At 29.7% G+C, this 17,919-nt stretch overlaps 1 pseudogene; it reads left to right on the top strand.

The window, feature by feature from the left end:
• The first annotated feature begins 17,420 nt into the window (after positions 1-17,420).
• LOC145284293 (U2 spliceosomal RNA) lies at positions 17,421-17,520 on the top strand (annotated as a pseudogene).
• The last annotated feature ends 399 nt before the right edge of the window (positions 17,521-17,919 follow it).

Below are 17,919 nucleotides of genomic sequence, written 5' to 3'. Positions count from 1 at the left end.
AAAAATGTAATACAAGCCCTAATTTTTAACTAAGGTTACATTAAAAAACAAACAAACAAACAACGTGGTTTAAAAAAAAACTTCTAACTTTACAGGTAAATTTCTAAAAACACTACTTTTTTGTTTTAAATTTGAATATATATTATATTGACCTTTTCTCTTCAATTTGTGATATATAAAACTTTGGTGAGTAAATTAATTATTTACGTTTTAATAGACACTTGAAAATGGGGGGGGGCGTGAATTAAAAAAATCTGTTTGTCTAAAATATTATATTCGGTTTATTGGAAAGAGCATACAATTTCACATTGATCCTGAAAATATCGTAAAAATAGAATCAATAGAAAAATTTTGATAGATTTTTAAAGTTTAAAAATTGAAAAATATTGAGTTCGTAAAATTCATTACTGTTTTTTTAAAAATAAAAAAAATATTTCTATTACTTTTAAAACAACTTTAATAGTTTATTTTGGAAGTATACTCCATAAAGAAAATAAACAACCCACTTTTAAAAGAGAAATTACGAGATTTTTATATTTTATTCGCAGTTTCGTGATAGGGGTGTCACAAATTCCTACAAAAATTCTGATACATCTACTAAATTGGAGTGTTTATTCGTTGTAAACGTACCCGACAACCTATAAATGGCGATATTTCCAATGTGAATGGTAAGCTGGACTTATGTAAAAAATAACAAAAAGATATACCAAACTGACTTTTTCGTTTAAAAATGGAATTATTTCCCTTTCGTTATTAACTTTTTTTTAAAAAAATATTTTGTGTTTTATATACATAAAGTACAATTGTTAAATGTTACTGTTTTGATTATATTCGTTTGGGGGGCACAATTAAAAAATTAAGAAAGATTAAAACGGAACAAAATTTAAGTTTCCGTTCCATTTTTACAACAACAATAAAACAGCGCATACTCAGCAAGTTTTATCGTAATTTATAAGCATAATGTTGAAACACTAAATCAACATTTTATTTATTTTTCTGCATAATTAATGATGGAAGTATTTTTCTGTTTATTTTCGGAACATCTGTTAAAAAAATAATTTGTACATTCTCTTGAAAAAAGAATCAAACTTTTCTCTACTTTCATATAACTATTTACAATATTCATATAAATCATTCAGCTGTTCTTTTTATAATAAAAATTCGTTTTCAAAGAGAAACGTTTACTGCCAAATTTCTTTTAAAAAAGTGCAAGTTTTCCTGAAAATAAAAACTTTCACCTAACAATTTATGGTAAAAAATTAATCTTTGTTTTGTGGAAAAAATAACAACTTTTATTGATTAAAAAAATTGCAAAAAATAATAAAAGTAAATAAACGAAAAAAATGCAATTTTTCTTGAGGAATGTGTTCCATTTTAACAAACTGAGCCACAGTAACGCGTGACCGGGTACGGCTAGTATATATATATATATATATATATATATATATATATATATATATATATTTATAGCATGTAATATATACGGAAGTTTGTTGATAATGTCCTTCTATTGCGTAGATGATGATGGCTAGTTTGTCAAGTAATAATAATTAAATTTATTGTTTTTTTAAAGTATGGTTATTATTTTGCTGATTTACAACTACCCTTTCTAACTTCGATATATCCTCGTCCTTTTTATTTTGATCATTTTACGGTGACTTCATATACTACGCTTTTTATAGATGATCTCCGTTTAAGGGAAACACAGGCGTTATTTTGCCATTGTATGTTTTGAAGTTGCTTTTATGTATTATATAAATAGTACATTGGATAAAGGCGTGCAATCTCTTCTGAGTAACAGTGTTATTTTGGGTTTGTGTTCATGTAAACGTATAAATTGAGTCATTTTTTATGGTATAATCATGGGATATATTACGTATTTAGATAAAGGTGTCATATTTTATAAGAAGAAGGATATATCCTTAATACCATTTCGTTCTCCGTCTACATTGCTGGTCTCTGTGATGAAACATACAACGACCAACACCATAACCGATTGAGACACCTGTTTTTTCTTCTTTAGTGAAACCACAGAAACGATGACATTTATTTCAGTGTTTCAGTGGTATTCACAAGTAGACTCCTTGTGAATATCACTGAAGCACTGAAATACCTTGTTTGTTGTTTCTATCCCCGCTTTCTGGGCTTGAAAAGTCTGTTAACCTCCTTCCCCAATCTAATCTATCAATCTAATCGTGTTGACCTCTTGACCTGCCAGTTCTGTTACGTCATCACCAAAAGTACACGTCTCCTAACGTGTGACCTCTGTTACGTACGAAATTGCTTAATGTTATTTTGTTTATTTTTAACTTGACTCATTTCTGTAAACATTTTCAGCTAAACAATAAACATCTCCCAATTTAAACTGTTTTAATAATACCACTAGATAGATAGCTAAGTAGATAGACAGATAGATAGATCGAGAATGACTAATTAAACTTTTAACCATGTTATTATATAACAACAATCTTTCAATGTGTTGAAGGTTCAATTCCTACTACGAGTGATAGCAATTAAAATAAAATAATCATTACTTTACACATGTCGGACAGAAAGATAATTATCAACTGCTGGTTGTTTTAGTTTGAAATTCAGGATAAGTTCCCAAATTCTACATAAAATTTCAAAAACATGTACTTAGAGAGGATGGGAATTTACCTCGGCCGAAAATTAAACTAATAGTAACCAGAATAGGAATATATTTATCTAAAATAATAACGTAACACATTACAGTCGCATGTGTAACTAATAAAATAGCAACTTCTAGGCAAAATTCCACGTTAATTATAAACATAGTTTGTTTTTTGGATGACGAGACGATTATAAGTCTTTTATAACTTATGAATGTTAATATTTTTAGAACGCTCTTCCTTGAGTTCAATATAGGCCCCCGTTGTCAATTTTACTCACATATTTATTCTGGGCTATTGTATTTAGATCTGCAAATAGCCCTGGACCTAGAAAATAGAATGCCTGCAAAACAATTTATGAGGTTTTATTATCGTTGCGATTGGCTTGTGGCACGGTGCATTATCTTGATGTAAGGGCACTTCTTTTTCTTGATGTGGGATGTGAGGTAGTTTATTGGGAATTCCGATCATACAATCACAATAATGTTATATAAAGTTTGCTATTGATGGTTCTTCTTCATCAAAGAAATCGATGTAGTAAATACATTCCACACGTTTCACCTACCAGTATTCACTTATATACGGCATGATCACGTTGACATAGTGTTTCATATTAGATCACCGAAGCTAAGCAACGTTGAACCTAAAGAGTACTAAGATAGGTGATCATTTGAGAATTCTAGGCTCTGTATGTGCTCTCCGCTTATTTCGGCATTGTTTTCAATCATTTTGGACTTCTGCTTGCACATGGACTCAAACAATGGCGATTCAGGAAAGGTAGAGTTGAAGAATGCGCAACCCTTGTTTCACAAGTATATATATATATATATATATATATATATATATATATATATATATGTGTGTGTGTGTGTGTGTGATATTTGTTTTTGTTTTTGTGATATGTTTTGAATAGAATTCAATTATTTACGAAAGTGCATTTTTACCTAAATGCGAGTTGGGAATAATTTTCCCTCTATCCAATTTGGTACCCCCATATGGGGAGCGGCATATATATTATTTTTAAAATATAATTATACACTGACACATGTTTCGTCGTCTACGACTCATCAGAGTGGCTGAATCTAGCGAGATTAATCCACTCTGATGAGTCGTGGACATGAAACACGTGTAAGTGGATAATTATATATATATATATATATATATATATATATATATATATATATATATATATATATACGCGCAGTTGCCCATATAGGAGGTATCCATTTTCTCTTGAAACTGAACAGAGGCATCCATTCACTCAGTCGAATGCCTCTTGTACTCTGTAGTAAGAGATTGTTTTGTGTTTCATCCATTCATATATATTGACGCAAAAAGTCATTCGTTGTTGCCTTGAAACAATACAAACAACGCTATGAGTCGTCTACGCGTTGTTGATGTTGATCGATTTTGGTAAACGCGACACTCATTTGAACACAACTTTCTCATTAAAAAATTTTCATTCAAAACGGTGAAGACGCTGATTTTTGACATCCTAACTTCTTTTTCTATCTCACGCTACTACAATATACGATTAACCAACAATTTTCTGGGTCACTTTTATGTTTTCCGAGAGTACTGCTAATTATGGGCGAACTGAGCGTCCAGCATCATTTGTGCCTAAAGGACCGCGGTTAATATCAGATACTACATCTAAAACATGGTTTTTAACTAATTAACACTTATCATCTTACTGATTTGTTTCAGCAAATGTTCATTTACTCATGGAATTAACTTTTTCCCATTGATTTGAAAATTTGAAACAACGGCTTCCATTAAATATTTGTTTGTTGTAAAAATAACAATTCAATTGCTTCACATTTTACATCATTGAAAAGTACGTTATAGAAATCAATTGCATTTTTGTATATTAGTAGCGCGATCTATATGTGATGCCCGGGACAGTCTCTAGCTTTTCTGGTATTTTTCCATTGGATTATTCAAGTGATTTTCTTTTTTTTTTAAATTCGGTGTCAATTTCCTCATCGCTAATTTTTCCTAGTTCACTTCTTGCTGGGATTTCTAATCTACATTATTGTTTCTGAAGTTATCTTTGTGGTCTTTTAATGTGATAGGGAATTGTAGTCTTGTTAAGGGATTTATGAGATTGTCGAGGTTTACTTAGGCTGTTATTTATCTTGCTTCTATATTTATTTTCAATTCTATATCACATGACACCTTTTGATATGGTTTTTTAATATTTTCCATCAGTAACTCGTTATGTTGTTATGGGTTGAGTTTATATGTATATATATATATATATATATATATATATATATATATATATATATAATTTTATCAAGCTGGTATTAAATACTTGGTGATATTTTAATAGCATTTATATATTAAAGTTGGAAGGAGTCCATTTTATTATGAAATTTTATGTTTTTAACAAGGTCAGTGTAGTCTTCTACACAGTCATCAAGTTCATCTATTTAACCTGAGTACTTTCTGGGTTTAAATTAAGAGCTTCGTTTTTTTTCTACTGTTAGTTACGTTTTCTAGAAACATTGGTTTTTTATTGCATCGCTATATAAAAGTCTATTTTATATGTCAGGCCTAACTTGTATTATAGTGTGTATGGCCGATGTATGTTGACATAAGTAAGCAACAGTCATTTTATTTATTGTAAAATTTAGGCATACAACTGATTTCTCATGAGCGGTATATATCATTATTTATTTAACTCTATAACACTAGAGTGTTCAATATATGTAATATAGTTTATGTACTTGTAAAGAGCTCAATAAAAATAAAATACGAAGTAAAAAAAAATGTTTTAGTTCTTTTTCGAACACATTCGAAATATATAAGCTAGACTTAGCATATAAATTTTTAATAAATTTTAGCGAAGACTTTTTGAATTAGCACTCATTATAAACCCAATGCAATTAAACAAGGTAAAGCTTTTGAATTTATCTCCTTTTATCAGAAAACATTTATTAACTAAAAAAAACTTGAATTTAGACTTCATTTAGCGATTTTAAACCACATTAATAACAAAACTTTGTACATTTGTACGCAAAAAGAAAAAAAGCTAACAACAAGCAACAAAATAAAATAATTATCAAAAAGAAATATTTCGCCTAACAAACCAAATATTTTAAAATACTGTATTTGTATTTCATTTAGTTTTATCAATCATCTTAAGAAACACTTTTATAATAATGACGAAACGTTGATGAATATTTACGGAATTTATTATTTCCTTTCTAATTCTTCATTACGGTGAAATATTTAAATAATCTTTATTATATACTAGACTCGAAGTTGCCCGGATTGAAGAAGGATTAACGAATGTTTCACTCCTCTCCCATTTTATTGTTATCGAAATCGGTGAAATCGACTATTTTTCAATCAAATCGATATATTGCCCGCTTTAGTTGGAAACCAGCCACAAACACCGGAAGTGGCTGCCTGCAGTGATTTAGTTCACAATACATTGTAGTCTACATTGCACTGTAGAGAATCGACTGTTGATTTTATAGAATTATTTTTATATAATAGCTTGAATTGTGGTTTAAAATGCAAAGGCTAAGTATAATGGTTCAATTGTCCTCTAAATAAAATAATTTCTTTCGAACGTGCACCTGTCATATCAAAGAACCTAATGTTGATTTTATATGATGGGTCTTTCTGGTTGTAATACAATTTCTTAAATGCACGTGTGATACTAAGTTGTAGAAGGCGTTACCTTTAGTCAAAATATCCTATCGAATTTTTCGATGATCGATTATCGATATTTATTTAATCATTCCGACACAACCCCTATCTAAGAACACTGCTGGGCACATAAACTACACTTGCGTGAAATCTCAAAACAATTGGCCCAGTCATTTAAGAGTCCATAGGAATCAAACTCACCCACATATACAGACAATGTTCTTTTCATATAATACTAGCAGGCCGTTCGGCGGTGCCCAGTCGTAAAATACGCATAAATATTATATTTAAATTCATACAAAAACTGAGACATGTGCATGCGTGTATTATGCTGTTTTTCTAAACTGTTCACTTCGCGTTAGTAAAAAAAATACTGGGGCTGAGATTGAAACCAAAACCTAAAGACAGTGAGTCAAATAAGATAACAATTAGACCAGCTTCACACGATATCTACAAATGTTTTCAAACCTACTTGTTTTTAACATAAAGAATTTGTCATGTGAACGTTTCACACATGCGCATGTGTGAAACAATTGACAAACAGATAAAAATCCGACGATCCCCACGTACCAATGTTTCAATTTTGAGCCATTAGCAACCCTTTTTTCCATATAAAAATAATGTAAAAGTTTTCCAGTTGTCTGAATATCCTATATACTAAATTTTAAGTCTGTAGATAAAAAATTCGTTGAGAATATAAGTTGAGAATTGTCCTCACACACATTCTCACTGATATATATAGCTTCGTCTATTTATGTACCCCTTACCTCCACCGATTTTGACCTGTATACTTTTTTAATCACAGCAAACACCAGTTCCCTTCTCTGTCTTTTAAAACCTACATCAGTAAGATTCTAATATTTTTTCTTATACGAACACCCCCTCCTTCCTTTTAAAACTCAAACTTCACTGGATACGCACAAATTGCTTCATAACCGAGATACAGCATAAAGAATAATTAAACTCCTTTTATCATAAATAGCCGAGGCGAACATTTGAAAATCTCACTCTTAGTTTATCCAATTTTATAATATAATTAAACTTTAAATACGTCAACATAGAAAGAAAAATATATCAATTTAATAGAATCTTATCGGCAACAAATGAACAAAATACTGTTTTTCAGTTAATTCACTTCAAAGTTTTGCCTACGCGGATATTCAAAGGATTCAAGCAATTGGATTGCCAAATACACATTAACTAGAATATGCTTATAAAATCCCGCAATTCATTTTGGAATATATCTTTATTCATTTGATTTTATAACGGCTCCTAGTATATTCGTTATTTCAACTTTCAGTATCCTTTTCCACATATCACGTCAATTTTAATTTTAAATCTCTTAAGCAAAATTCACAATTAATCCTGTCTATTTAGCTAACAAAATTTCCTCTGATGAGATAAATCATTTATTGAAAATCCAGGGGTTAAAGAAAAAAAAACTTTAATAATTATCTGTACTCTTTTGTCAACCAATAAATTCTGTTGTAATTATATATAATTTATCTAAAAATTCCCATGTATATATATATATATATATATATATATATATATATATATATATATATATATATATATTAAGTAATGTGATTTATAATTTAAAAATTTAAAAAAATTTTAAAATTTAAAAATCAAAATTTAATTAAATTAAAAATCAAAATTTAATTAAATTAAAAATCAGTTTCATAAGAAGGAACAACAACAAAGTCAATTATCTGTACGATCGTTTCGGAAATCCGTGCATTTTATTTGTGGTATACATGAAGTCACGTAGAACAATTATACATAGTTTTTTTGGTAAGCACGGTCTCCTCATCAGCAAATTTAGGAGGATTTCTATTGAACTGAAAAGACACCAAAAATAAACCTAGCATTAAAAGTAAGGCAGATGAATCTGAAAAATTGAAGTAAAAGGTTTGGATTTAAAATTTATAAGAAAATTAATAAGAAAATTGGTATAGGTTAGAGATAGAAATGAGTAGAAAAAATATATTTTTTTTGAATTTACATAATAAATTTGATTTAAAAATATATAGATATATAATTACCTTTTGGTTTTTCTTTTTTTGAAATCAGGAACTGTATTTAAAGTAGTCATTTAGATGTTTGCTATAGCTTTTTATTTTATTGAATGATGAATTTTAAAAGGGCGACGCTCGTGCAGTAAATTGTTTCCGTTAGCGTATTTTGATTTAAAGACGCTACAGTTAATATCTATAGAGAGAGAGTATTTTTTTTTTTTGCAAGTTTTTAAGGGGAGATAATTGTCATGGCTTTATTTATTATTTGATTTACGAGTCTAAGGGCGGTAATTGGTTTAACTTAATTTATTAAAAAAAAAAAATATCTATTTTTACTAATGAGTAATTTTTAATGATTTAAGGTGGTTTATATTTATTAAATTTAAACCAACGTTAATGATTACATGATAGAAGCTCGTGTCTTGAATTTACTAGTTTGGTTGTGCTTTTTATATCTTCATATTTTAAAATTTTTAGGGTTTCTTTTGTACATAATGTACAAAATTTATCTCCTGGTTTATATGATTTGCAAGTCTCAATTATTTGCCATTTTAAGTTGAAAGAAATATTGCTATTTTTTAGTTGCCAAATATAGTTGGATAGAGTAGCTTGGTTTGATAGAGAGTTATTTTTAAAAGAATGTTTGTGCGTTGAAATTCTATGTTTTATTGGGCCAGATGTGGAACCAATATATATTACCTCTTGATTATTATGATTATTTTCCGTTAGGTCTATTGTTGGATTATAATGTGGTGGGTTGGTTAATAATTGATCGGTAGATTGATTTAAGTTGGTGTTATTATTTAATCTGGTAGTTGAGTTATGGCTGTTGATAGGTTCTTGTATATTTGGAGTTTTTGATACTGTGCAGCTATAGATAACATTTTTAATTTTACATGAGCCTTGTAGGGGACATTTATTTTTTCTTCTACAGTTACAGTCCGATGTATTTTGTATAGTATCTATAGATAGTTATACACACACATACACATACACACACACACACACACACACACACACACATATATATATATATATGTGTGTGTGTGTATGTGTATGTGTGTGTATAACTATCTATAGATACGTTTTCGATGTTTCTACAGCTCGATCAGTGTGACTTAACCTAAGGAGATTCAAAAGCTAGGACGAAGTCATCCTTGACTTTGTATACTGATATTCTGCCTTCAGGCCATCAGAAAGTAACACGGAAATTGAGGGAATTAAGTATCTATAAATGTCAAATAAGCGGGCATAAATAGTGATTCGTCAGAGATTATTCCATGATAGGATGTCTAAATATTACATTTTGCTTAGGTCAACCGCTTTTTCTTAATTCCCTAAAGAGGGTTCAAATTTAATTTATTGTATATATACACAGATTAAAACACGCATACACACATATACACACGTGTGTGTATGTTGTTGTGTGTGTTTCTGTGTGCATAATTTCATATTGTACAAGCAAGATTTCTAAAACACGCAGAAACATGCTTTATTATTAAATATTCGAAGCTAAAAATGGCGGCGGTAATATGAATAAGCATGGCAATCCAGTACTTAATACATGTTTATTTTATTTCATTGGATAGGAACATACAGCTGAAAATGAAATCAGGACCCGAAAAAGGACCTCTAAATTGTATCTTAAAATGTCGACCGAACGTTTTCCCTGTAGCACATGATTCTGTATATGGCTTCAATTTAAAGATAAAAAACAAATGCTATTTTAAATTATTTAAGTTGTTTCTGATCGTTATGAAGATCGGTTTATAACAAAACATATGGAAATATTGTTACTTGAGTGTAAATAAGAGCGTAAATGTGATGGGTTCGAGTAGTAGTAGTAGTAGTAGTAGTAGTAGTAATAATACTAATAATAATAGCAAAAACTGTAAAAATGAAGAGATACGAAGAGATAATATAACAGTTTATACAGAATAGGTTGTTTACTTTAGCCCAGAGGTTATACGAAAAACTTAATAAATGGTCCAATTACTTAAATGAAATAGCAAATTCAGAAAAATATGCTACATTTTGGAGTGATATTTGGAGTATTGAAAAGTGACATAACGGAAGAACTTTCTGGTTCAAAAATCTGAAGAATGAAATAGAAAGTAAGTTTAAGCAAACTTAAGATGTGGCGAAAATGAACAAAGAAAGTTACAGAAACATTGTTAGAAAATTCCAAATTTGAAGGCTCTCGGACCAAATGGTGTTCAAGGATATTGAATGAAAAACTTGTATGTAGTTAAAAAATTAAAAATTCGGCACACTGCTGCCAAAAAATCTCAAACTCAAAATCTCAACTCAAAATCTCAATGCTCTACTGTCAAAACTCAACTCCAAATCTCGACGCTTAGCTATCAAAAACTCAATTGCAAATCTCAACACTCTACTCTCAAAACTGACCTCTAGAACATGACGCACTGCTGACAACTCTTGCTGCTTGTACATCCAAATCCAAAATCAACTCTGTTTCTAACAATCAAACTTTTTATATCCAACCGGAAGCATCTCATTTGCATGTTATGTGAAAATTTTGCAAGCATATAAAAAGCCGCCATTTTTTCTTTTCCTTCATTTTTTTGTTTACACATACCTCTGCACACTGCACACAAACAGGTTTGTATTAATTTTTTAATTTCTTAATTACCAATGTGTACATTACCTCATCAGTAGTTGAGAAAAGTTAGCTTAAAATTAGTAAAAAGGCGGCATGAAAATATTACGAGAAAGGTCCATTAGGATCTATGTAAGGAAAGAGAGATGGGATGCAATGAAAAATGATATAGGCGTGTATCAGGAGGTGTGATGGAAAGTGATAATGTAAAATTATTGTTAAATATGAATATTCAATGTGATAATGTAATTAAAGAAAGCAGACTAGGTTTAGTCTTGTTGAAAAAAAAGGAACACAAGGCGATAATCATTGATATAGCAGTGTCAGCGATGTGAGTGTTGGGAAAATAGAACTGGAAAAGGACCAAAAAGAATCAAGACTTGAAACTCTTTTCCAGTGTAGAAGTTATACCTTGTTGTAATTAGATAAGTACGTCCGAAGGCGATATGTTATAGCGTATGAACTTCGAATAAAATAAAAGTAGAATAGATTATGGTAGTTGCTGCAACACAACCAGTCACGGTTCCTTAAAGTGTCTCTTTCTCACTACACACACGCACACACACACAACACACACGCACGCGCACACACACACACACATATATATATATGTATATATATGTATAGGCTGTGTGTGTGTGTGTGTGTGTGTGTGTGTGTGTGTGTGACTACATTAAGCCTGTCATTATTTGTGGTCTCTTCTGTAAACAATTTACTGGACTTAAATCTCACAATCGCCATAAGCATTCGAATGATTTTACTTTTAAACGCTCCTACGTCGAACACGATAGAAAAGTTCATTATATATATATATATATATATATATATATATATATATATATGTGTGTAACAATCGTGCTGTCATGTATCTGATAATGAATAACAAGCGCAGAAATATCCCGTGTCTACAAGAGAAATGTAAAAGACTTTAATTATCCGCCGATGCGGCCTCTTGCATGTCGACGCCATTTCTTTTTCCGACGAAATTACCATAATTATGACTTCCCGTTCCCGCCATTCATTCCGTCGTCGTTGTCCGTGATTTGATGTAAAGGTTTGTTTGAGCAAAACCGGAAACGGCCCACAATTGTCAAGCTAAACCCGACTCAGAGAATTATTAGTTGAAAAGCAAGAATTTGGCTGCTGTAAATAGTCTTCTTCTGACTCATATAGCTAATGCAATGATTGAAATTTAGACTTTAGCCGCCATTTTTAATTAACTTTCTTATTTACGTTTGATCTAGTGGACTAAGAAAAAAAAACTAAATTATAATCATTATATTTTGGATAATTTACCTTTCGACGGTTTTTTCGTTTTGGGGTTGTCGCTTTATCTTGCCACTATCCGCCATTATATCCTCAACCTTTTTGTAAGCTGTCTGAGTCGGAAATTAATGACCTTAGACGAGATTTGAACACGCATTCCGTGTCTTTGTTTTATCACGAAACGCAAAAGACTTTCTTATGATCATTATGTATATAAAAAGAGAAGATTATACGACGACTATAATTCCAAGCTTATTAAACAGATTTCCAAAGAGCAATTCTATATATCAACACATGCAACATAGGATATATATATATATATATATATATATATATATATATATATATATTCTTGGAAGTTTTTTTTTACTTTTAAAACTATATAAAAATATATTAAATTCTTATATTTTTTATCATTCGTTAGAATACTATTTAATCAGTAAGTCATTTAATCATCCGCAATCACTGATTCAACTTGCTCTCTCGAATTCACTATAGTCCTAATGTTAATTTAAGGGATCATCAGTTGTTCATAGTGTTCAACAAATGGTGGGACAATGTCTGTATGAGGACTATTTTTGAGGGGATAATGAGTGTTGTTAGTGTTAGGATGGCTGTTAGGAGAAACATTATTATTATTATTATTATTATTATTATTATTATTATTATTATTATTATTATTATTATTACTAGTTGTATGATTGTAGATAGAGGGGACTGCTCGAATGGTGTATTGGATTAGTAACTATATCAGATGGAGGATGGGAAGAAGGATAACTTGAAGACGAAATATTAGTGTCTGTTATGGGAGGATTGCGTGGGAGCTCATTAAGAAAAGAATATCAGACCACATTTCTTCTTTTTAACAACCATAATTCTAATAATAACCAAGGAACTTCTCTAACCACTTTAATTAAAAAACTTAATTCTAACAATACCCCCTTCTCAATCAAATGGACTATTATAAAAAAAGTTAAGTCTTATACTCCAGGCTCTAAGTCGCCTCTGCACAACCGAAGTTATAAATATAATTACTTCCCCTCGAATAACAATATAATAAATTCTAAAAATGAACTGAACTCTTTCTGTAAACATCAGCCCAAATTTAATTATGGCAATTTTGAAATTACATAGTTATTACTTTTACCTTTTATATAGATATATAATTTTTTCTTCAACTTTATCGTTTTTTTCTATATACTTCTTAATACTTTATAATTTAATAATCCTTTATTTTAATTCTTTATTTATTCTTTGCATGGCCGGTTTTTTATCTGCAATTTCTGCTTTATTCTTTAAACTTTCCTATCTGTCTAATATATCAATCTACGCACACTTTCATATTTTGTATGTATATTTACTCATATTTTACTATATGTATTTACTTACTTTCTTTCTTGCTTTTTCCTGAATTTGCAGATACCGGTCATCCTCTCCTCTTAAATAACTTTTAGTTTTTATATTTTATATTTTATTTTTATTTATTTATTGTTTATTTATTATTTTCTATTTATTTATTAATTAATTAATTTATTTTCCATTTAGTGTCTTCTAACAACTCTTGCTGACATATTTTTAAACCCTGTAAGATTTAAACATTACTTTATTTCATGTATATTTTTAAATCAGTCCCGAAAATGGGTGAAATCGTTTACGCATTACACATTATTTTATTTAATGTATATTTTTAACTTTTGGGTGGGAAATATGAAGTCGGTTCCGGAAATGGCTACAACCATTTACATTTGGACATTATTATTTAAGGTATATTTTTAACAGTAGTATGGGAGATAAGAAGTCGGTCCCGGAAATGGCTGAAATAGTTTATGATTTATACATTACTTTATTTCTTGTATATTTTTAACAGTCGGTTGACGATTATAAGTCAGTTCCAGAAATGGCTGAAACAGTTTACTATTTAGACATTACATTATTTCATGTATATTTTTAACAGTTGGTTTGAGATATAAAGTCGGTCCCGGAGATGACTGAAACAGTTTACTATTTAGGCATTACATTATTTCATGTATATTTTTAGCAGTGTGTTGGGGATATAAAGTCAGTCTTGGAAATGGCTGAAACAGTTTACGATTAAAACATTACTTTATTTAATGTATGTTTTCAACAATAGGGTGGCGGATATGAAGTGAGTCCCGGGATTGAATGAGATGTGCAAATATATACTATCAGAAAGCGTCGCCCAATATTGAATAAGATAGGCGGAAAACATATAGTAGCAAAATACCCAGCGTCGCCCGGGATCGAATGAGGTAGGCGAACGATATATATTAGCAGAATATGTGACGTCACCCGGGATTGGATAAGATAGGTGAAACATATATACTATGAGAATACCCAGAATTGATTGCTTTGTTTGTAATGAAATAATCATCCCAGGCAATATATCAAAGTTATTATTTAAATAAGAGGAAGCGACATAGTGGGTTAAAAGTTATGAAAATTATTGTCGAAATTAGTAATATATCCAAGAATTATGAAAAATGATGAAATGTGAGTTACTTGATTGGTGTGTTTGTAATGAAATAATAAGCCCAGACAATATATCAAAGTTCTTATATCAGTAGGAGGGGGGCATAATGTGGGTTTTAATTATAAAAACTGATTGCAGAAATTAGTAACATATCCAAGAATTATGAAAAATGATGAAATGTTAGGTATTTGATTGATGTGTTTCTAATGAAATAAGCAGTCAAGCAAATATATCAAAGTTATTATTTTAGTAAGGAGAAGGCTATAAGGTGTGTTTAATTTATGAGAAATTATTGTCGAAATTAGTAAAAAATCCAAAAATTATGAAAAATGATAATATGTTATTTAATGCATTAATGTGTTTGCAATGAAATAATCAGATCAGACAATATATCAAAGTTATTATTTTAGTAAGGGGGCGATGATGTGGGTTTAAATGATGAAAAATGATTGTTGAAATTAGTAACATATCCAAGAATAACGAAAAATGACGAAATGTGAGTTAATCAATTAGTGTGTTTGAAATGAAATAATCAGCCCAGAAAATATATCAAATTTATTATTTGAGTAGTGTGGGGTTATTAATTTGAGCAAAAAATATAAAAAAGTGATTGTTGAAATTAGTAACATATCCGAGAATTTGTAAAAATTAGGAAATGTAAATTAATAAATAGTTGTGCTTTTTTAAAATAATCGGCCCAGACAATATATCAAAGTTATGTTTTAGTAAGAAAGGGCGATGAGGATGGTTTACATTATAAAAAATATTGTTGAAATTAATAAGATATCCAAGAATAACGAAACATGATGAAATGTGAGTTAATCGATTGTGTGTTTATAATAAAATAATCAGCCTAGGAAATTCATCAATATTATTATTTAAGTAAGGGGAAAGGAAAAAATGGGGGCCAAAAATTATGAAAAATTATTGTCGAAATTAGTAACATATCCAAGAATTACGAAAAATGATGAAATGGTAATTGATTGATTGGTGTGTTTGTAATGAAATAATCAGCCCAGACAATATATCTAAGTTATTATTTTAGTAAGAGAGGGCGATAGAGATGGTTTTAATTACAAAAATTATGGATGAAAATAGTAACCTATCCAAGAATTATGAAAAATGATGAAAAGCGAGTTTATTGATTGGTGTGTTTATAATAAAATAATCAGTCCAGACAATATATCAACATTATTATGTTAGTAAGAGAGGGCGATAAGGACGGTTTTAATTATGAAAAATGATTGTCGAAATTAGTAACATCTCCAAGAATAATGAAAAATGATAATATGTGATTTTATGCTATAATGAGTGTGCAATGAAATAATCAGACCAGGCAATATATCAAAGTTATTATTTTAGTACGGGGGAGGGGTGATGGCGTCGGTTTAAATGATAAAAAATGATTGTCGAAATTAGTAAGCCCAAGAATGATGAAAAATGATGAAATATGAGTTAATTGATTAGTGTGCTGTAATGAAAAATTCAACCCGGACAATATATCAAAGTTATTATTTTAGTAAGGGGGAGCTATAAGGTGTGTTTAAATTATGAAAAATTATAATCGAAATTAGTAACATATCCAAGAATTATAAAAAATGATGAAATGTGAGTTAATTTATTGGTGTGTTTGAAATAAAATAATCAGCCTAGAATAAATCAAAGTTATTATTTAGTAAAGAGGGAGGTGCAGAAAATATAGGTTAAAATTATGAAAAATGATTGTCTAAATAAGTAACATATCCAAGAATTAAGAAAAATGATGAACTGTGATTTCATGCATTAGTGTGTTTGTAATGAAATAATGAGCCGAAACAATGTATCAAAGTTATTATTTTATCAAGGAAGGGGGAGATAATGTGGGTACAAATTATGAAAAATGATTGTCGAAATTTGTAACATATCCAAGAAGTATGAAAAATGATGAAATGGAGGTTACTTAATTTGTTTGTTTGGAATTAAATAAGCAGCCCAGCAAATATATCAAAGTTATTATTTTAGTAAGGTTGAGCGATAATGTTGCTTAAAAATATAAAATAATATTGTCGAAATTAGTAACAAGAATGAAAAATGATGAAATGTGAATTAAATGATGTGGGTTTTACTGAAATAATCAGTCTATACAATATATCAAAGTTATTATTTTAGTAAGGTGTACGAAATGGTGAGTTACAAATGATGAAAAATTATTGACATAATTAGCATCATATCCAAGAATTTATTACATATGAAAAATTCCGCTGTGGAATTCCCACAGGTCCCGCTAGTTATTATTATTATTATAATCATTATAATTTTTATCATTATTAATCTTATTATTATTATTATTATTATTATTATTATTATTATTATTATTATCATTATTATTATCATTATTATTATTACTATTATTATTATTATTATTATTATTACTATCACTATTAATATTATTATTACTATCACTATTATTATTACTATCACTATTATTATTATTATTATTATTACTACTACTACTTCTACGCCGCCGCCGCCGCCGCCGCCGCCGCCGCCGCCGCCGCCGCCGCCGCCGCTTATCGCTCCGTCCGTTATCATGCTGTGCAATGCAATATACCTAAAAAAGAAATAAAATAAACCTTGTCAAAAAAAAAAGAAATAAAATAAACCTTGTCAAAAAAAAAAAAAAAAAAAAAAAAAAAGTAAAAAAAAAAAAAAATTGGTGTCGCTGTTCAGGCAAAACTAATAAAAATTAGTTGTCTTTCTTGGCCTTTTGGCTAAGATCAGTGTAGTATCTGTTCTTCAGGTGTTACATTTCAATCAATTTCTTCTCTCTCAGTGGAAGAGAAATCCTTTACGACTAAGACAATTTTCTCCACGTTAAAAAAAACGACCCTGGTGTCTAAATCTTTCCCGTGGGGAGGCATTGTGAATAGGTACTATATGTAACAAAGTTTTAATATTAAAAAAGTAACTGGAAAATGTTATTTCTGATTTAATTACAAAATGCCCTACAAATGTCACTTCTGATTAATTATAAAATGTCCTGGAAAATGTCCGTTCTGATTATTTTTTTTGTTTACTTGCCGCCCCACAAAGGCGGAATTGGACATGAGGACGGTTAAAAATTTAGGGGGAAACCAGCTCCCCAAAAGGGGCACTCTGGTCAATAGCAAAAATAAAAATAGTATCAGTAATGAAGGATTTCTCCTCGTATACCAAGACCAAAAAAAGGGTGGATTTAAGTCACTGGAA

Source organism: Euprymna scolopes, chromosome 8 (genome assembly GCF_053919585.1).
Source record: "Euprymna scolopes isolate OS-2025 chromosome 8, ASM5391958v1, whole genome shotgun sequence".
Taxonomy (NCBI): domain Eukaryota; kingdom Metazoa; phylum Mollusca; class Cephalopoda; order Sepiida; family Sepiolidae; genus Euprymna; species Euprymna scolopes.
Note: the sequence above shows the minus strand (reverse complement) of the source record. Positions and strands in the feature narration are given on the sequence as shown.